General features: G+C 40.6%; 2 long non-coding RNA genes across 3 annotated transcripts in view; both read right to left on the minus strand.

Annotated features, from left to right (window-relative positions):
• The window catches only part of LOC145788823 (uncharacterized), a 283,308-nt gene extending 283,065 nt beyond the window's left edge, over window positions 1–243 (minus strand). For both annotated transcript variants that reach the window (XR_014336935.1, XR_014336934.1), the window contains exon 1: window positions 104–243. This is a non-coding gene — a long non-coding RNA (uncharacterized LOC145788823). The remainder of the gene's footprint in view (window positions 1–103) is intronic.
• Window positions 244–5,030: 4,787 nt separating this feature from the next.
• Window positions 5,031–17,781, minus strand: LOC114319996 (uncharacterized). The gene is made up of 3 exons (XR_014336937.1): window positions 17,426–17,781; window positions 5,181–5,276; window positions 5,031–5,098 (listed from the first exon to the last, which is right to left on the minus strand). It is a non-coding gene; the product is annotated as an uncharacterized LOC114319996 (long non-coding RNA).
• Window positions 17,782–22,969: the final 5,188 nt, after the last annotated feature.

Below are 22,969 nucleotides of genomic sequence, written 5' to 3' on the forward strand. Positions count from 1 at the left end.
TTTTACACATGTAAACACACAAGCAAAACAAAAAAGATAAAAATAAAAAAACCAAAATATATCAAAAAAGCATCACAAATATACTAGAGGGGGGAAAAGATACCTCATAAGAACTATAGAAATGCTTATTTGTACAGTTCTCCAAAATTATCCTTACAACACGGAGAATCTGAAGAACAGCCTCTCTTGGGAAAGGAGGATCAGATTCCAAAAAGTTATCCTCAAACTGCAAATCCTTCCTTGTTGTTAAATGTATTGATAGAGAGAGAATAAGTTGTATATATTATTGATTGATTGATATGTTACAAGATTGTTGTATATATTTCTATGTTTACAAGAGAATTAGGTCTCTCTCTTTATAGAGAGCAGAAGGATACAATGGAGTACGAAGCCATAAGGTAATATATTACAATAATATCAAAGTGGAATCTAAAGCTGAAAGTGGTAGTGGGTGTTGGCTTTACAGCTCCTAATGCACTGTGATGTACATTTACAGCTACTAAGGCATTATATGAAAGTATATTATATGTTAACAGCCCCCCGCAAACTCAAGGAGGGTAGGAACTAACCAACTTGAGTTTGGAGAGAGTAACAAAACAGAAAAATAAACTGATAAATAAAACAGGATAGGAGACAGGGTATGGTCGTGTCAGACCGTTGTAGCAGACAGTTTACGGGGTCATGTCGGACCGTTGTAGCAGACACTGTGTGGTCGTGTCAGACCGATGTAGAAGACAGTTTATGGGGTCATGTCGGACCGGTGTAGCAGGACAGTTTACGGGGTCATGTCGGACCGTTGTAGAAGACAGTTTACGGGGTCATGTCGGACCGATGTAGCAGCTGACCGGAATCAATGTCGGGACAGTTTACGGGGTCATGTCGGACCGTTGTAGAAGCTGACCGGAATCAATGTCGGGACAGTTTATGGGGTCATGTCGGACCGTTGTAGAAGACAGTTTACGGGGTCATGTCGGACCGATGTAGAATCTTGTGGTGGTGCACCAAGGGGGCGACTTAGGGAGTGCGCCATGGGGTGGCTTGGGTGGTTCGCAGGGTGTGTAACCGTGCTCACCATGATATATGTATAACCCCCCCTCAAACTCAAATAGGTGTGAAGATAGAAACCTATTTGAGGTTGAAACAAAGGGATTGATAAAGCTGACCGGTGTAGAAGACACTGTATGAGTGTGTAGATAGGCTGCCCAAAAGATATACATGGATGTAGATATCGAGCCCTCAAAAGTCGTGCCCTCAAAAGGTGTGCCAAATCTGTCAAAAGGCGTGCCATCAAAAGGCGTGCCCGATGCATCAAAAGACGTGCCAGATATGATGGCGAGGCACGTGAGTGCCTTGGCTGGCGTGCCCGTTTGTCTGGCGTCAGAGGCGCGCGATGCGCGTGGCGGCCTCGGCTATATAACCAAGACTGAACCTGAGGCTGAGGCAGAGGCTGAGACAAAAAAAACCTGCGAATTTCTCTGAAAAACTCTTCGTTGTGCTGAGAGAGAGAGTCTGTAACACTCTGTTGCGAGAGATAGTCTGTAATACTCGGTTGCCCAGAAAATGGCCTCGTCTTCCCGGAGTCTGCTCACTCTCTTTCCAGACCTCAACGAGTCAACAAGAGAGAAAACTGGTGCGGTGTCCCGTGAACCTCAACCAAACACCACTGGGTTTGCTCCGTTGAACTTTCCGATGCAGTCGGTGGAGCAAAAAATGGCAGTGCAAACGGATGTGGAGGCTAATCAGTATACGTTGAAGGCATGTGTGGAGTCCATGACGGCGGTCACAAACTTGTCGCACAGGCTGCAGAGTAGGACAAATGAGGTGCAGCAATTAAACTCCCAGCTGGCTCTGCTCCAACGCATGTATAAGGATGCGCGAGCAGAGATAAGCGTGCTAAGGGCAGAAAACAAGGAGCTGAAGCGGAAGGCCACCGTGATGTTCCGATTTGGAGGTCCGCCATATGCGGCAGTGGAGGAGCAGGGAGTAGTGATCGTGCCCAGTGGAGTGGGATTAGGAAGCACAGAGGTAGCACCGGCAAGGGCCGCCCAGGACGGAGGCAAGAAGAAGAGACCGGCGGCAGAGTAGAGAAGAAAAATCCCGCCTGTGGATGTGGTGGTTTGTTGTTTTGTTTTGTGGTTGGTGTTTTTTTTTTTTTTGTGTAAAATTGTGAACGGGGTTGATCCCGGAGATGAATAAAATATGGGTGTTGTGCAAATTTGTAAATTGTTGTTTTTTTTTTTTATTTAAGATATATATATTCTATATATTCCTAATGGGATGAATAGTGGGTTCTGGCGACAGCATATTGTGGGGGGTGTGGAGTCTGACAAAAGAAAGAGTGGGATGCAGAAGGGAAGATAGGTTTTAAAAATAAAAAGAGGACATGGTGGGATGTGAAAGATGTTAATATGAAGTGGACACTGTCATGGTGTTGGCTTCAGAAGAAAAAGAAAAAGAGGTATAAGTTTATGGAAAAGTAGACATAGTGGGAGAAAATATAATAAACATATACATAGATATATATTAAAATAAAATTATGTTGAGGGAAGCATCAGTGCCGATTATGATAATGGGACCATGGAGAGAGAAAGATTATGGTCTCGGCTAAAGAGAGAGAGAGTGCCGTGTGAGGGTGTGTGTCTTCTCCCCCTCTAACCCGTGTGTCTATGTGTGTTTGTGCTGGGTGTGTTGTGTGCATGGGTCTAGAGAGAGAGAGAGATGGCCATGTGTGTTTGTGCTGGGTGTGTTGTGTGCATGGGTCCAGAGAGAGAGAGAGATGGCCATGATTGGCCAGGTTGCCGGAGGAGGACGTACTGAACTGGGTTTTTTTTTTTTTTTTTTTTTTTTGTTTTACACTGGAGAGATCCGTGTAAGAGTGTGCATGGGTGTGTGTTGGTGTGGTGTGCCGAGAGTTGTGAAGCGATGGGTGTGTGTTGGTGTGGTGTGCCGAGAGTTGTGGGTGAGAGAGAGGTGGCTGAGTGTGCATGGGTGAGTGGCGTGTGTGAGAGCCGTGGGTGAGAGAGAGGTGTGTGTTAGCTGGGTGGCATGTGCATGGTGTGGGAAGATCTTGGGTGTGTATGGAGTGGGTGTATGGTGCTGGGTGTGCCGTGTGCGTGGGTGGCTTGAACATAATACTCTGAGTGAGTGTTGTGCTCACCATGATCTTCCCGTGTGCGTGGGTGTGTGTTGGTGTGGTGTGCCGAGAGTTGTGGGTGAGAGAGAGGTGGCTGAGTGTGCATGGGTGAGTGGCGTGTGTGAGAGCCGTGGGTGAGAGAGAGGTGTGTGTTAGCTGGGTGGCATGTGCATGGTGTGGGAAGATCTTGGGTGTGTATGGAGTGGGTGTATGGTGCTGGGTGTGCCGTGTGCGTGGGTGGCTTGAACATGATACTCTGAGTGAGTGTTGTGTGCTGTGTGTGTCTTATGGGAGAGATAGAAAAGAAAAGGGGTTTGGTTTTACGAGGAGTACTCTGCAAGAAGGCATGAGAGGCTGAAGAGGAAGAAGGGGGAAACAGGGATTGAGAAGAAGGCTGTATGATCTCGGTGTTAAAGTCGAATCTGCGAAGAGAAGGGACTCGAAGAGGTTCGGGGGATTGAGAAAAACAGTCCCATCTACACCGGTGATGACGGGTCGGACATAGAAGCAGCGGTATTTGCGGAGAAGCATGACCAAGAAACCCCCTTTGCCTGGGAATTTCGAGAAATCTGTGGCCGACGGTGATCGGAAAACTGTTGCTAGAAAGAGGTCGGAAAAGAATGTGGGTGTGCTGATTGTTGCGACAATCGTGGTGGCAAAACTGACATCTGCATTCGGAATTCCGAGATCTGGAAAACGGCGGCTCCCTCCGGTGGTGAAGGTATGTGTAGAGGTCCGGCGGGCGGCCAAGGCGAGGCTGCCGCCCGCCGGTGAAGCAGAATGACTAGGTTGTTAACCTAGCTCTGATACCATGTTAAATGTATTGATAGAGAGAGAATAAGTTGTATATATTATTGATTGATTGATATGTTACAAGATTGTTGTATATATTTCTATGTTTACAAGAGAATTAGGTCTCTCTCTTTATAGAGAGCAGAAGGATACAATGGAGTACGAAGCCATAAGGTAATATATTACAATAATATCAAAGTGGAATCTAAAGCTGAAAGTGGTAGTGGGTGTTGGCTTTACAGCTCCTAATGCACTGTGTACGGGGAGCAAATATTCCGGCAAGCCCGTACTCCTTTCTTCCAAGCTCCGTTTCTGTCCGATCACCTGCGAGCACAATAGCGGTGAGCTACCCGGCGGTGTGTGGCCGGAAAACCCCTCCGACGATCAAGTTAGAACACACACAGGGGATAGATAGAGAGAAGGGAGAGTGTTTGAGTGTAAGGATTTTCTTACAGAGTGTTCGTGTGTCCTGTATGGGGGGCGCAGACAGGCTTATATACCTTCTGTGCCCCATATCCACTCCCTGTCATCTCCTGACACGTGGCTCTGCTATCCCATCTGTCAGCTTAAACCATGCCGTTCATCACCTGCTCTCAACTGCCTGACAGCATAGCTGGAGCTCGGCAGCCGAGCTGCCCTACCTCGGTCATACCATGCTTCATACCTTAAGCGCCCGACCGGATAACCGAATGAAGGACCGGGCTAGGCGGCATCTCGGCAAAGCTTAGCCCGGGATCCTCCTTTGGTCGGTCTTCTCGCCGGTCAGTCAACTACCTCGGCTGACCGCGCCTTTCCGAGCGCCGGCCTCTCGGTCTGTCTGATCTCGACAATCCTCAGACCGAGCATCCTGGTTTGACCGGTCACTTCCTAGCCGGGCACCTTCTGCACGGTTCGGGGCAGCACATAGTCCAAACTCTGCCCGGCCGAAGTTCTGGTACCCCATCTCCGGGTGAACAGTCGATCATCTCGGCCCACTGCTCTGCTGGGCCCCCAACCTGTTCGGTTTATACCTCGGCCCAACGCCGGAGCATAAATCACCCTCTCACACTGTGATGTACATTTACAGCTACTAAGGCATTATATGAAAGTATATTATATGTTAACAGTTTTTATGTGCTTCTCAAAAAATGTATCGAAGTGATTGAAAAGATCAACCCAGTGATGAAAATCTCCCTGCATCAATGCAAACCAGCATTAATCTAACTGCATAGAAGCAGGCTTCTACACTGATGTCAAGTAAAAGCTGCAAACACACCTTATCGAACTCCCAAACAAAACCTTTCAGCGGTTCCTCTATATTCTCAAGTGGAGTAGTTATAACACCATTGATGAAGGATTTAATTTTTGGAGGCTGACACAAAAGAACAAAAAGACAATCACCACACTTCAAAGCATTAGTAAAACCTTGCTAAGATATACATGAAGCTTAACTTAATAGACAAAACAGCAAGTGGGAAAAAAATTAAAAAACAACAAATAATTGTGAATTTATTTTCCATACAATGTGAAGAGGAAGGGGGGTGTGTGTGTGTGTGTGTGTGTGAGAGAGAGAGAGAGAGAGAGAGAGAGAGCAAGCAATTGTGAACTTGATTACCCATATAACCAAATTTACATTATATATCCCAAAATAAATCTCCTTAAATGATTACTGCCCCAATTAGTGTGCCAGTGCAAAAACCTTGGTTTGTGTTTGTAGAGTAATTTTTGAGATAAAAAGTACGAAAACTTGTTTGGTTTGCCTTTTTTCAAAAATGATTTTGAAAAATTATTTTGGAGAGAGAGTTTTAAAAAAAGTGATTGATTTGATGTGTATGAGGGAGTGAATGATTTTGGAAAGTAGGTAACCAAACAAAATTTTGAGATTTTTTTTAGAAAAATTTGTTTGGTTTGATTACTCTTAAAAATTTATTTGTAGAGAATTTTTCCCAAAATTTTTTTTGAAAAACAAACCAAGAAGCCCTTTATATCTTTAGAAAGAAAAATTTATTGATAAGCCACCAAAAGGAGATGCTAGATATCCAAAAAACAATGAAGCTGCCACTTGTATACACCTATAAAAAAAATAAAAATCACCCAAACCTCACTTGCAACACCTAGCTTCTCAAAAACACTACAAAATCCAAAAAAATGGTCAGTATGAAATAACATTCCACAGAACAGCAATTATAAAAAAGAGACAAACCCAGTGTTTTAAATGGCTCTAGGTGCACCGAGACGATAAGGTCTCCAATAGCCTAAGCGTGAGGCGAGGCGCGTCCTTCACCAAAGCGAGGCGCAAGTAGTATAAGAACAAAAAAATTATAAAATAGGCAAACTTTTTAACATAACAAATATATATAAAATTCTAAAAATCATAAAGCAAGCATACCAGAGAAGAAAAAAATAGAGAGATAATACAACGAAGAAGCAGGAGAAGAAAAGAAGAAGGGAGGGATAAAATAAGAAAAGAAGAGAAGAAAAATAAATAAAGAAAAAATTGAGACTGGCCCATGAAGAGAACCCATCGAAGAAGAAAAGAAAAAGAGAAGAAGAGAAAAAAAATAAAGAAAGAAAAACCAGAGGTAGAGAGATAACCCAACCAAGAGAACCATCGAAGAAGAGAAGAAGAGAAAGAGAACCACCGAAGAAGAAGAAGAGAAGAAGTTGAAGAAGAAGCCAAAGTCGTGTCGTCTTCTCATTTTTTGATTGCTTTTTTTATCTTCTCCACTAGGATTTTTTTTAATCACTTTCTACTCTCTTTTGACCACGTTTGGTCATTTTATATTAAAGAATTTTAGCCTTGTTTGGTTTGATTTTGGGAGAAATTTTTTAGAAATATACTCTACAAACACTTTTTAAGAGTAATCAAACCAAACAGATTTTTCCAAAAAAACTCTCAGAAATGTGTTTGGTTATCCAATTTTCAAGATTACTTTTGAAACATGTTTGCAAAAAAGGCAAACCAAACAAATTTTTGTATTTTTTATCTCAAAAACTATTCTACAAAAAGGCAAACCAAACAAATTTTTGTACTTTTTTATCTGAAAAACTACTCTACAAAAAAACCAAAGTTATTTAGAGAGAATATTTGGAAAAAGACCAACCAAACAAGTTTGTGTACTTTTTATCTCAAAAACTACTCTACAAAAAAAATCAAAGTTATTTTAGGGAGAATATTTAGAAAAAGGCAAACCAAACAAGTTTTTGTTTTATCTCAAAAACTACTCTGCAAACACAAACCAAACACACCCTTTGATTCCCTATGGGTATGCCCACAAAAAAATACTTAATCAACAGTTGGAGTAGAAAAATAGGTAAAACCCATGAAGTTCGTGCCTCGCGCCTCAAAAAAAAGCCCAAGCCTCAACACCTAAGTTGCTGTAACGCCCTCAAAATGAACCCTTCTATACATATATATCATTGACATGCAGTATTTAAAGAAAACAATTCATTAATTCATTCATCATAGTATTACTAAATAAAAGCATTACATGTAACATCAGATTAAATGCCCTACGGGCTAACATCTTTCCAAGCCAACACTTGGACACCAAATATGAGTTCTAACTCAAATACAAGTAAAGCCCTAGGCTTGAATGTTTACATGTAATATCAAATAAATAAATAACAACTAAACTAAACAGAGTCTTCAACTCCAATTCTTTCCAATCTAAGTCCTTGGAGGTAGCTTATCACCTGAACCTGAAAATGATGTTCCCATAAAGGGTGAGCCACAGCCCAGTAGAAAAAATACTAAACCAAATATAAGCATTGAATAAAGCTAAAGCATTCAATAGATGGTTAACCTAGATAATCAATTATAACTTGATACTGTCTCATGACACTAATGTCTATGACATGTTTCAATTCCCATTATTATCAATATGGCTCAGAACCTGGCCAAACTTACAACGGTGAACTATATATCATATTCACATTACTTCCAATATCAACAACACAGATGAGACTCAGGCTCATATCAAAACACTTCATACTTCCCGTTTGATACACATTTTAGTGTTGTATCAATAATATGTAAAAATACTTCAATATAATAAGCACACATAATAGTGATGCTAATGGAGTCCATCCCCTATCTCCTCCCAAACAAAAATCCGGTTTAGAGGTCCATCCCCTATCTTCCCCTAAACCGTGGAGTCCATCCCCTATCTCCTCCCAAACAATATGCATATGCAATGCTCAATCAATACATGTATTTTCTGTATTAATTCAATAGTCTAAATTTATGACTTAAACAAATTGATTAGTTTCAATTTTCCCTAATCCACATGCAATGTCTACAACAAACACGACTATCCTCCACCGATAGCCCAAAACAGTTATTTCTAGATTGTAAATAAAAATATCAACAATTCAATAAGCGAGTAATTTAAATTATCCAACTACACCATTTAATCAATGAATTCCTCAATTTTCTTAAATTAATTATACAAATTAATTTATTAACACAACTAGGGTTTTTCCCAAAATTACCAAAGTATCCCCAATATATCAAAATGCCAAGACTTAGAACAAAACTTATAAGATGGAGTAGGAAATCCCTACCTTAAAGAGAAGAACTCGAATGGAGAAGATGACGAAAGTCCAAAGTGCCCCAAATCCTCTCTTTTTCAGATTAAAAGAAAGCTCTCGTGAAGCTCTACCTTTCTTCCAAAGGAACTAGGGTAGAAGACCACAAGGAATAGATCAAATCTTAGAGAGAATGTGAGAGTAGAGAGAGAAACTCTCAAGTGGCGGTTTTTAAAGAGTTAGGGAAAAGAAGTAGGTCAAAAAGTGATCCAAAAAGTGAAATCACGGACTGATGTAGTCGATTCCCCGCTCGAGCGTGGAAAACCCCGCTCGAGCGTCAGACACAGACTCACGCTCGAGCGCGAAAAGAGACGCTCGAGCGTCGATTGCACACTTCCAGAAGTTTTTCAGGCGATAGTATCCGCTCAAGCGTCAAACTCTACGCTCGAGCGTAAGGACAAAAACAAGAGATCACGCTCGAGCGTAAAAACTACCGCTCGAGCGGACGAACTGCAGAGTAAAGTACTGGGAGATGGAAAACCACGCTTGAGCGTCAAAACTCCCGCTCGAGCGGATAAGCAACAACGAAGAGCCCGCTTGAGCGTTAAAACTTCCGCTCGAGCGTGAAGGCCAAAATCTGGGCATCACCTTTTGGTTTTAAAGTGCAACCAACCTGTTTTAAACCTGCCCATCACAACCCAAGACTCAAATACAAAGAGTAAAGGCTAGAAGCGATAATGATACAAAAACAAGTCCACGAAATCAAGTCTAGAATATAGTATACAAAGGAAGGAAAAACCGGGATCGCTATAACCTCCCCCCCTTAAAGAATTTCGTCCCCGAAATTAGGTACAAGATTTTTTTTTTAAAAAGAGTTTTCTCTATTTCTCATAATAAGCCAACATTCTATTAAACAACCTGACCCATTACCGGTCAATCCCATCTCTTTTCAAGAGGCATTTCACATTATACATAACAACTTGCATTATCAACATGCATTTTCCTTTCAAATTCAACAGTTTTCAATAACTATAATTTCCATTTCCATATCATATTCAATCTCATGATGTAACTCCAATTCTACAACACATTCAACATATGCCGTGTTACACTAACTTCCATTATGAGGCAAGTTTCAAAATACTTCCATTAACCAAAACATAAACTATGTTTCACAACTTAAGTTATATTCAATACACTTAAGGTGCAATATTACAATAGAATAAGCAACATATGTTCAAGCATCTACAAATAGATCCGGATATTTCTCTCGGACCTCCAACTCGCGTTCCCAAGTGGCTTCCTCCACCCCGTGATGTTTCCACAAAACCTTTACCAAAGGGATGGTCTTGCCTCGCAAAACTTGATCCCGTCTATCCAAGACCCGAACCGGTCTCTCCTCATACGAGACATCCTCATCTACCTCTAAGTCGGTCCAATCCAATACATGGATGGATCCGGCTCATACTTCCGGAGCATACTCACATGAAACACGTTATGTACTCCGGATAACTGCGGCGGCAAAGCTAAACGATAAGCAGCCTCGCCAATCCTCTCAAGGATCTCAAAAGGGCCAATAAATCGAGGGGACAACTTCCCGCTCTTCCCAAACCTCATCAATCCCCGCCTTGGTGATATCTTCAGAAAGACATGATCACCCACCTCAAATACCAAAGGTCTCCTCCTACGGTCGGCATAAGATTTCTGACGACTCTGGGCTGTAACAAGCCTCTTACGGATACGCTCAACTTTCTCCATCGTTTCCCTCACTAACTCCGGACCCAACAGAGGTGCATCACCCACATCGACCCAACAAACAGGGGATCTACACGGTCGGCCGTACAAGGCCTCAAACAGTGCCATACCAATACTAGATTGGAAACTATTGTTGTAGGCAAACTCCACCAAAGGCAAGTGTCTCTCCCACGACCCACTAAAGTCAAGAACACAACCCCGAAGCATATCTTCAAGGATTTGGATAGTACGCTCGGACTGCCCATCAGTCTGAGGATGATAAGCTGTGCTAAAGGACAACTTAGTGCCTAAGGCACTCTGCAAGCTCTGCCACAACCTGGCAGTAAAACGAGGATCTCTATCTGAGACGATTGTCACTAGGACCCCGTGCAACCTCACTATGTCCCGAATATATAAACCGGCCAGATGGTCTACCGAATCTCTCACGCGCATAAGAATGAAGTGCGCCGACTTAGTCAACCGGTCTACAACCACCCAAATAGCATCACTACTCCGCTGAGTCCTCGGAAGACCTACAACGAAGTCCATAGTGACATGTTCCCATTTCCACTCGGCAATAGGCAAGGGCTGCAGCAAACCTGCTGGCCTCTGATGCTCGGCCTTCACTTGCTGACAAGTAAGGCACTTAGACACGAAAGCTGCCACATCTCTCTTCATACCCCGCCACCAAAACTGGCGACCCAAATCCTGATACATCTTAGTACCTCCCGGATGCACTGCATGGCGTGAATGATGGAACTCTCGGAGTACCTCCTCTCGGCAAGATTCCAGCACAAACAGACGATCTCGGTATCTCACACTCAGGTCAGGATACACCGTCAAACCCTTCTCAACCTTCCCACTGGAAATCTTTTCTCGAAGAGATTCTACTTCAAAGTCACCTCTCTGAGCCTCTAACACTCGAGTCACAAGAGTCGGCTGCGCAACAACAGCAAACAAGGTTGCTGCCCCAACGGATTCGTTCAGAAGCAAATCAAACTCCCCAAGTGCACCTAACATCTCCCACTCTCGAATGGCTATACTAGCTATGTCACCAACAGATTTCCTGCAAAGGGCATCGGCCACTACATTACCCTTCCCCGGATGATAATGCAATTCAAAGTCATAATCCTCAATAAACTCCATCCACCTCCTCTGCCTCAAGTTCAAGTCTTTCTGTGTAAACAGATATTTCAGACTCTTATGATCCGAGAATACCTCGAACTTCTCACCATAAAGATAATGCCTCCAAATCTTCAAGGCAAAGATCACAGCTGCTAACTCAAGATCATGCGTACGGTAATTTTTCTTGTGTATTTTCAACTAACGTGAGCCATAGGCAACCACTTTCCCCTCTTGCATCAACACACAACCCAGACCCTCTCGTGAGGCGTCACAATAGACTGCATAACCTAACCCTCTCTCCGGAATAATCAAGACGGGAGCAGTGGTCAGTCTAACTTTCAACTCCTGGAACGACTTTTCACAAGTCTCACTCCATACAAATTTGACCCCCTTCCGAGTCAATCTAGTCAAAGGTGAAGCTAACCTGGAGAAATCCTTCACAAACCGGCGATAATACCCAGCTAACCCCAGGAAACTGCGGATCTTAAACACACTCTTAGGCTGTGCCCAATCTTGCACTGCCTCAGTCTTGGATGTATCAACAGACACTTCTTCCCCAGAAACTACATGGCCTAAGAATTTGACCTCTTCTAGCCAGAACTCACACTTCCCAAACTTAGCATAAAGCTTATGGGCTCTAAGTAACTCAAGCACCACTCTCAAATATTCCTTGTGCTTCTCCTCAGAAGGTGAATAGATAAGGATGTCGTCCACGAAGACAACTACAAAACGATCTAAAAATTCCCGGAATATCCGGTTCATCAAATCCGTAAATACTGCTGGTGCATTGGTGAGCCCAAATGGCATCACCAAAAAACTCATAGTGGCCATACCGCGTACGGAATGTCGTCTTCGGAATATCCTCCTCCCTGACTCTCAACTGATAACCCGATCTCAAGTCTATCTTCGAGAAATAACGGGATCCCTTCAACTGATCGAACAGATCATCTATACGAGGCATAGGGTACTTATTCTTAACCGTAGCCCGATTTAATTTCCGGTAATCTATACAAAGTCTCAAAGCACCACCTTTCTTTTTAACAAAGAGGGCCGGTGCTCCCCGTGGCGAAACACTAGGACGTATAAAGCCCTTATCTAGCAACTCCTGGAGTTGGATCTTCAACTCAACTAACTCGGCTGGGGCAAAACGGTAAGGTGCCATAGAAATTGGCGCAGTGCCGGGCACTAGATCAATAGAGAATTCAATCTCTCGATGCGGTGGCAAACCAACAAGATCCTCGGGAAAGACGTCCGAGTACTCACAAACCACCCTTGGCAACACAATCTGGGTCTCATCACACTCACCACTCTCAAAGCTGGCAAGTAGACCACTAAGCTCACATCGCCCTCGCGGATCATACCCCGGTAGCAAAACACTACTAACCCGGTCCCCCAGAAAATGAAAACACTCCCCGTTTAAGGTACATAGTGTGACCCTCTGGCCGTAGCAATCGATAACTGCCCGGTATGACGATAACCAGTCCATACCCAAAATAACATCAAAGCCCTTCATGGGCATAACTACAAAAGGAAACGAAAGTCTATGATCGGCGACCTCTATATCACAACCTCTAACACCTTGTTTCAAGATCAATTCACCCCCAAGAGGTGACACTACACAAATAGGAGATGCTAACTGTGCTAACTCCAACTCCAAAACAGATGCAAATGCAGCAGACACAAAGGAATGAGATGCACCCGTATCAATCAAAACATTAGCAACCGAGTTGCAAAACAAGAAAGTACCTCTCACAACTGATGGTGCCGGCACAAGATCCTGCGCGGTAACAGCGTACACGCGCCCAGACGACCTCTGATCAACCTGCTCACCCCTAGGAGCATAAGATTGCTGCACCGACTGGGACGATGAAGCCCCCTGATTGGCCCTCGAGGCCTGACCCGACTGAGCTGGCTGCTGACCCTGAATCTGCCTCAAACTAGATGCACCAGGTGTGCTACCCAACTGCGGGCAATACCTTTTCATATGCCCTGGCTGACCACACTGATAACACGAGAGTGGCTGGCCTCTACCCTGACTCTGGCTCTGAGATCGAGCCGAAGATGATGCTGCTCTCTGCACTCCTCCCCTCTGAGGACAAACTGGAGACTTGTGGCCCAGCTGGCCACACTTGAAACAGGTAATGTCTCCCTGACTGCCTTTCCCCGAACTAGCACTCGGCACAGGAAAAGTCGATCTAGAAAAGCTACCCTGAGACTGTTGAGGATTAAAACCCTTCTGTCTCCTACCATCACTCTGACCATCCTGACTCCTCTTGGAGCCCTTCTGTCCTTCATCCTCCTCCTGCATCATAATTTCCATGTGGGCTGTAGCATCAACCATACGCCTACACAGACTCACGCTCGAGGGCGAAAAGAGACGCTCGAGCGTCGATTGCACACTTCCATAAGTTTTGCAGGCGATGGTATCCGCTCAAGCGTCAAACTCTACGCTCGAGCGTAAGGACAAAAACAAGAGATCACGCTCGAGCGTAAAAACTACCGCTCGAGCGGACGAACTGCAGAGTAAAGTACTGGGAGATGGAAAACCACGCTCGAGCGTCAAAACTCCCGCTCGAGCGGATAAGCAACAACGAAGAGCCCGCTCGAGCGTTAAAACTTCCGCTCGAGCGTGAAGGCCAAAATCTGGACATCACCTTTTGGTTTTAAAGTGCAACCAACCTGTTTTAAACCTGCCCATCACAACCCAAGACTCAAATACAAAGAGTAAAGGCTAGAAGCGATAATGATACAAAAACAAGTCCACGAAATCAAGTCTAGAATATAGTATACAAAGGAAGGAAAAACCGGGATCGCTATAGTTGCGCCTTACGTATTGCACCTCGCCTCGACCTGTTTGAAGCGCGAGGCTGCGCCGCGCACTTTTTAAAACACGGGACAAACCTAAAGGCACAAAAATCCAAATCTTCTTCCTTCTCTCCCCCACTCTTCGCCTTCCAACCATGGAATAAGGTCAGGCACAACTTGGGATCACCCAATGCACCACATATATGCTTGCTTAAAATCATAACCCAAAATTCCCTCTCTACTAGGCAATGGATAGAAGACGATTGACTAATTAGCTATCCTCACTAATTTACGATGATTTCACATCTCAAAATTAAATTATCAACCATAAAAATCTTCCCTGCCTTCAACAAAAAGAAAGCTACCTTGGAAGACGACTTAGAAGAGTAAATCCCCTTCCCAGGAAAAAGAGTCTCTCATGCCCACCAAAGCCTCATACAATGATTTCACTCAAGGCTACTCAAACTTGACCTCGACCTCTTCCATCTCATAATATCATCACCCTCACCTATTTGTGATATGATATCCCATATAAATCCCAAAAAACCCCCACCAATAACCCATAACAGATTTGCTTGTTCTATTACTAATGATTCAAATAGATCATAAACATCTTTTAACATTTAGAACATAAAATTGTACCAGATTTTTACAGTTGCTCAAGGTCAAGGGTGGTCACAAAGAAAAGAATTGGGGACTTGGACATAAAACACCAAGCCCCAACTTACAAGCCAATTCTCATATCCTGCAACTTAAAAATAAAGTTCAACAGGAATTCCATGGTTACCCCAAGACATTCGGGAATCAAAAGTACTGGTAGGAATGGGCAGAAAATGTGGGAATATTAATTTTTTTTATTCTTTAATTTGGCAAGGTTTGTCGTTAAATTGAGGAGCAATATTAAAGCCTTTCAAAAAGATCTTTACAAAGCTTGTACTATGAACCCTTGGTTTAGGGCAAATGGGTGATTTGGAGGTGGTGATGGCTTAGACAAAAGCTCGATCTCTTGACTCAAAGCAATACATTAACCTTTAAGTTTGGGTTTCTTATTACCGTTACATTTTTTTTAATGTATTTATTCAATTAATATTAGATAACAATGAAAATGCATGCTCATCGACCAAAAAATTTGTTGCTATGGAAGGTCATTTATATATCCTTTGAAATTCTTCTCATCTTTCATTTTTAATTTCCTATTCTTGGGATTCTCACTTTTCTTCGTTATTATCTGGCACATTGATTAGTATGCATTTACTTACTACATTCTTGGGAAAATTGCTCACTCACCCTACTTTTCACTCTTTCCCATCTAACTATAATATTGCTCAGTTTTTGTCAAACAAAAAAGACCACCCAAGAAAGTTAGGTAGAGAAGCCAAGGGTAGGAACAGTTCAGGACACCTCCAGCCAAGCATTCTACTCATTTTCCAACACCATCCCCCTCAAAAAAAAAAAACCTAAAAATAAAAATAAAATCACTAAACTGACCTGGCATGCAGACGTAATGGCTAAACAGGGTAAAACATCAATTATCTAATGAAAGAACTAGTCCACTCTTCGTGCTAACATAAACAGAGAGATTTTCTCCATAAATTGCAGAGTCTTGATTTTCAACAGAAAGAACTACTCCGCTGTTGCTTACCTCAGGTCCAAGAAACCTCATTTATCAAACAAATGCCACCAAAATTTAGCATCCATCAGATTCCACCAACCCATAAAAGTTCTTAATCATATTCCACATCACCAAACCCCACAAAAAAGGGAAAAAAAATATAGAGAGGGCATTCTCGTCCTTCAGATAATCAAAACATTCCCCTCAAAAAAATAAAAAATAAAAAATTGTGGACAGATAAAGTAAAGAAACTAGCTAAATTCTTTTAGTTTCAGAAAATCAAATAGAAATTCTGATTTATGTTACAATGCCATCTAACCACATAGTTTTTTGCATTTTTCCCTAGCAATATTCCAAGGTTTAAAACATATATACATATAGGAATAAAAGAAAAAGAGAAGCAATATTGACATACCATTTTTGTGTGTGTGTGTGTGTGAGAGAGAGAGAGAGAGAGGGAGACAGACACAAGTCACACAACTTTGAACATAATAGAAATGGCAGTATATGACACTAAAAGCAATCAACTTCAAAATCAGCATTGAACAATTGTAGTCTCTTTATGCAACAATCTACAATTTCATGTTCCAAAACCAATTAATAAAATTGAGAGGGGAGATTTGCACCGGACAGTACGGCCGAGCTGCGGTAACGCGGGTTTTGACGAACCTCACGGTGCCGAGCTGTTTTCTCAAGGGTTGCGGTTCTGCTACCTGATCTGCACGACCGGGGAAGTTTGGCCGCAGGCGTGGTCCAAGGTTGGACCGAGCTCCGACTTGGCTGGGCATTCGGATGGGCACGCGGTGGTATGACGCGACCGAGATAAGGGCAGCCCGAGCTGGACTAAGGACTGGCGAGGGCCGGTATACCCCCGACCGGTTAGCCGAGATGGGAGGACTTCATGCGACCTAGAATGAAGGTAGAGCGGGGAAAGGCCGGCATGCTTCACGGCCGATCAGCCAGGATGGATCGGTCGCGCGCAGCCCGACCATGAGAATCAGACTTTCGCTTCTTCCCAAGGGATAGGTCGGCGAGACACAGCTCGGTTGTGTTGCTTGTGGTGGCAATTCTCCACAAGGGACAGGTCGGTCATGGTACTCCGATTAGGTGTGCCACCTAGGCCAATGGCGTGACGGAGAGAAAATCTGCTCCAAGCACGCGTCAATACCGTTGGGCAGTTCTGCGTGTACTGGTGGGAGGACTAGGCCTTTACACGCGTAAGGTGGTGAGAGGCGAACACTGCCACCTGTCCAGTAAAGGACAACAGAGGTAGTACGTGCACAATCCTGAGGCTGCATGGCTAGCCTAGAAATATGAGTGGAAGATGAACGTTAGAGGTAAGCAATTTGCGCCATCTGAAACACATTCTCTCTCTAACAGCCTTCTTCTTCTTCCTCAAGTGATCTGACGTGATCGTCGGAGGGTCTATCCGGCACAATACCGCCGGGCAGCTCACCATTCTCTGTGTTGCCAGGTTAGACGCCGTCGCGTGAAGCTTGGAGTCCAAGGAGTACGGAAGGTAGAGGATATTTCGCCCCCGTACAAAAATATTTCTAAACCATCCAACTAGTCAATTGCTTTGCTTTTCCGATCATTGATAACTATATGAATTACTTTTATGCTTCGGTGACAAACAGATGAACACAATCAACATAAAAATAATAAATAAATAAACAAAACTTTAAATTGTTAGATAAACTTTAAATGTATCGTACCACTTCTACAGCCCTCCTCCTTTTGAACTTCATCTTGAAATCAACCAACTAAAACCATTGCACGGTATGAAGATTCGATGGCGAATCGATCGATGCTCCGCTGAGAATCGACCGAATTCAAAATTGTGGTTGATGAAGAAAGCTTAGACTGATCGGAGTGTATAAAAATGAACTAGAATGGATCGGAAAATTGAGAATTGAGATTAGGAATGCTAGAGAGATGTGAGTGGATTGAATATAGAGGATGAAGAGGTTTTAGAGATCAAAATTTTCTAGGGTTTTCCGAGAAAATACAGAGGGAGAAGAACATTTAGGGAGAGAGAAAGTGAGAATAAAGGGAAAATAATTACTATGTGGAAGCTCAAGGAGTATATGTAACATTGAACATTTTTTTTTTTTTTTGATCGAGAGAAGGTTATGAGGTCTCAACCTCCGCAGGTCCAAGCCCGGTGGTCCGGAACTGTCTGATTTAATTTAATTCATAGAAAGGGATTTATCATTGAGGTACTAGTGGAATGCATCACCCGTCCCAATCATGACCAATGGTCGATCGGAATATAGCGCAAGGTCTCCGAATAGAACCCTGAAAAATTCAGGATTTTCGTGCCCCCAAAAGTCGAACTTGACTCATAGTGGTGGAAGGCAAGGCCTTCACCATTGGGCCACCACTCTCGGTGGTATGTAATATTGAACATTCGATCAAATAAAATAATATTGAAATTTTAAATATATAAATTAATTTGACAAATTATATATAATTTTTTTTATATTTTCACTTCAAAAATAAAAATAAAAATATGAAAAAGTACCAAACTAGCTTTTATTTAAGTAAATCACAATTATGTAAAGATTATGATTTAAGTATTAAAAAAATTATATCACACATTGTATTTTATTTTGTTTTATCTCATATGCATTGCCAATTATTTAGATAATCAACCTTATAAGCAAGGCAAAATCTCATTCACTGTGTTTGGTTTGAATTTTCTCGATTAAGTTTTTTGAAAACTGAGTTTTTTGATTTTCGTGTTTTTTTGTTTTTAGTGAATATTTTTAAAATTTTAAATATTTTTTTTACTTTTTTAGATGCACCTTACTTAGATGTGTCTAAAAAGTAAAAAAATTGTGAAAAAATATTTTAAAAAATTAAGAAATTCATGAAAATACAAAAAATGTACTAAATTCTTGTATTTTTCTTGTATTTTTGGTATTTAGTGAATTTTTAAAAGATTTTTTTTACAATTTTTTTACTTTTTAGGTGTATTAATGTTAGGTGTGTCTAAAAAGTAAAAAAATTGCATAAAATATTTTAAAAAATCAGTAAAAACAAAAAAACACGAAAAATAAGAGTGTAAAATTTTCTGAAAACTGTTTTTAAAAAATGGGAACCAAGCAATTTCATTATTATTGTAAAAAGTTATTCTATAATATTATTATATTCCAAACAAGTTTTTGATTAATCTTTGTTGCGGTACTTGAAACAAGAGACACTTTGGTTGGTACTGTCGAAATTAGCACTCTGATGATTAAATCAGATTTTTGATGGAAGAAAATGAGTTAGATATTTTGGAAATGAAATAAGGTTCAATGAAAGAAAATGAGTTAGATATTTTGGAAATGAAATAAGGTTCAATGAAAGTGCATACCTCTGTTCTCCTATTTACATTCTTTCTATAGAGATTTGATATAGATATTTCATACGTTGTCTAATCTTTCCTTCATCATCATCATCATAATGTCAGAAGGGAAAATTATTCAGTAATCTCGAAATATAAACATACTCCTATTAAGTGGTGTTTTGGAAAGTTGGTAAAAATCTAATTTTTTGGCCTTTTAGTGGCTTTTTTGGCCAAAAAAAACTGACATTTTTTGCTTAAAAAACCAAAAAACTAGCTTTTTTAGCTTGTTGCCAAACTGCCCCTAAATCTCTAGAAAATGATGGATTGGGCCTACCTTGATTAGGATATCCTGCTGAATGGTATATAGTATTCGGCATAAATGTTCAATTGACGGAATATCTTTTCGGCGTGCCACTAGTCAACGTAGGGATTTACTCGGCTCTGATCTCATATAATCCAATACGCTTGGTTGGACTTGGGCCCATTAGCATTAGGCCTGAAAGTGTTTTGTTTGCCAAATGTGCAATTTTCATACTTAGCTCACACAATTATATATTCAATATTGAATAATTTAATAGACGGGATAATTACATCTAAAATGTTGAATAATTTTAATTTTTTTAATAATGAGTTTTTTTTCTTGTATATATTTCAATAATTTAAGCACATCGACAGTGGTTAACAATAGTATTAGCAAAATTATGAGAGCCAAGATAATAAAAATACAAACATTAATGACCATGGTTATAAATTTGGATAATTTGAACTTATATTAAAAATTATAGTGACTAAATTAATTTATTTCATCTTGAAATTTTTGTATGTTTTGGATTAAAACACGTTAGAATAACAGGTTTTGATTTTAGCTTTAAAATTTTAAAAAGCATTTATCCATTTAACATTTTAAAAAAGAAAAGAAAAGAAGGAATTTTTTTTTTTTTATCTAAATGTGTTGATAAAATCAACATATAAAATAATTAAAAATATTTTTTTATTTATTAAATAAGAAGGTTTTTTTTTTTTAGAAAGGTATTAAATAATAAGGTTGAAAAAATAAATATAAACATTTAATATCAGTTTACTGTGTGTTTGTTTGGACGGATTGGATAAGAGGGGATTATAATCCACCGGACTATTAGTCCTGGGATACATTATCCCGGGGTATTTGGTTAGACTAGATTTGTATCCTATGATTGTTTAGTCATGGGATTAGATGTCTGGATTAGACTATTTTTAGTTATCCAATGTTTGTTTGGGATATTATGGAGAAGGATAAATGCTCAAATGACTTTTTTATCCTTTTTAATTATTTACTAAGTAATAGCAATATTAAACATAACTTTAATATTTTAATTATTTTTAGTTAGACTAAATAAAAATTTATTTTATTTTATTTTTTGCACAATTAAATAAATTTATTTTTAAAAAATTAAATAAATTAAATATCAATAAAAATATATGTTATTTTTTTAATTAAAATTTTAAATAAATTTATTTTAAATAATAATAATAATTACATAATGAAATAAAATAAAACATCTATTAAAATTTAAATAATGAAATTAAATAAAATATAAACAAAATTTTAAAATAAAACATCAATAAAAAATTATTTTAAAAAATTAAATAAATAAAACAAAAATAAAAATTAAATAAAATTATTGTATTTTTAAAATGAAACATTTAAATTTTATTGAATTTTACTAAATATAAAACATAATTAAATGCCAGAAGGCAAAAATAAAATTTTAGTAGTTAATCCCATGGGATGAGTCATCCCATGGTTTCTATCCCACCTCCCATGGGATAGCATAATCCCACAAATATGAGACTAATAGTCCGGAGAATTATTAGTTCGGACTAAAATATTCATACCAAACATTGGACTATTAATCCATCCAGACTAATTATCCAATCCATGGTGTTATCTTTCAAAACAAATATGCTCTTAAAGGGTATATATAAAGTGTTAAAAATTTAAATTAAAATTAAAAAGCTATAGATAAAGTGATGACGCGCATTGCTTAGTAGCGAAGTAGTGTATATTTACAGAATTCCCGCTACAAACTTGGGTCCTTTGTTTGATAAATTATACTAAGTTCCAGAATTTTAGAATAATTACATTGAACCTCACAAATTTAACATAATTATATTATATTTATTTAAAATTTTAATTACACAACACTTTAATTGCTCTACTTTCATCAATTATTCACTAGTCATATAAAGAAATAAAAAAATGATATTATCATATCTTTTATTCTAGAATATGTATTTTATCATTGATTATTATGTATTTATTCACCATTTGTATTTGTTAGTATATTATTATATGTTAGCATTGTATATTATTATACTTTAGTATTGTTATTATTATGTTTAGCTTTAGCTTTAATAAAAGGCTAGCTTTATGCTTTCGGCTAGCTTTATGCTTTCGGTGCATCGCATCCAATGTACATCACAGGCTATAAGAAGAGAGCTAGGCTCCGTTTGTAAATTAACAAAAATAATATACACATCTCATTTATTCACTTGCTCTCTCTCTCTCTCTCTCTCTATCAATTTATCTTACATGGTATCAGAGCCCAGTGTTACATTTCTGGCAATTTTCGATTTTGGTGTTTAGTCCCGTACACAGTGGCACTACATCAAACCGCTCGAAATTTCCTCACGATTCCAACGGCACCAAGCCCATTCTCAGAAAACCTTCCACGCGCCCACACGCGCCGCCTTTGTCCTCTGCGCGTCATCACTTTCGCCACCACTCTCACACGCGCCCACACGCGCCATCTGTTGTTGCTCACTTCCGCCACGCGTCCACACGCGCCCACACACCCGCAGCTGACGTCAGCCCTGCCTCTCCCGTACGCCGCACCTGCTACTTTGCGCCTCTCGTGCGCCGCTTCACTAGTGTGCACCCGCGTGCGCCAAAACAGCTACCGTGCGCCGCGCCTGCGCCTGTCCGCTACCGTACGCCGCCGTCTTCTTGCTAACGTGCTCCTCCCTGCACTCTGCTAACGTGCGCCGCTAACACCATTGCTGACATCATCTCTGTCCAGCATACCTTTCCTTGCTATTTTCGACCTTCCGGACTCACTGGTGCACTCTGTTTTACCTAATTTTGCTCCTACAGGTCTATTCCTATTACTTTAACCCTACTGAATTAGTATTATGGATCGTCATGATGCCTCCCATCCCATTTCCGTTATTTTGAATGGTTCAAACTATGTTCTGTAGGCCCAAGCCATGTCCTCCTTCCTCAAAGGCAAGCAGCTCTGGCGAATTGTCACCGGGGATGTGACTAAACCAGTGAAAGACAGTGCCACTAATGAAACTACTGCTCATACTACTACATATGAAGACCGACTTGAGAAATGGGACAGTAAGAATTACCAAATCATTACCTAGTTTCGTAATACCTCTATTACCTCTATCAGTCTTCAGTTTGGTCGCTTTCAGCTTGACTCTGTAACTACTCCTGCAAAAGACATCTGGGATTTTTTGAAAGAACGATACCAGACTACTGGTCTTGCCCATCAATATCAACTTCAGAACCAACTTCACCGCATGCGCCAAGAATCCACTCAGTCCATTAATGACTTCCTTTCTCAAATGTACTCTGTTTGGGATCAGCTTGCTCTTTCAGAACCAACTTGGCATAACCACGAAGATGCTGTTTTATTTACTATCTATCGCAACCAGCAAAGGTTGGTGCACTTTCTCATGGCTCTTACTTCCTCTTTTGAGCCCGTACGTGCCTCTCTGCTTCATCACCATCCATTGCCCACTCTTGAACAAGCAATTTCTGAGTTGCTATCAGAGGAGACTCGTCTCGGTACACTTCAAACTCATCATATGGACTCTGTTCTTGCCACTCCTCCGTACCAGCCATCATTTACCCAGCGGACCACTGCTTGCCTCTATT

This window comes from Camellia sinensis, chromosome 7 (assembly GCF_055761805.1).
Source record: "Camellia sinensis isolate YWXY chromosome 7, ASM5576180v1, whole genome shotgun sequence".
Taxonomy (NCBI): Eukaryota; Viridiplantae; Streptophyta; class Magnoliopsida; order Ericales; family Theaceae; genus Camellia; species Camellia sinensis.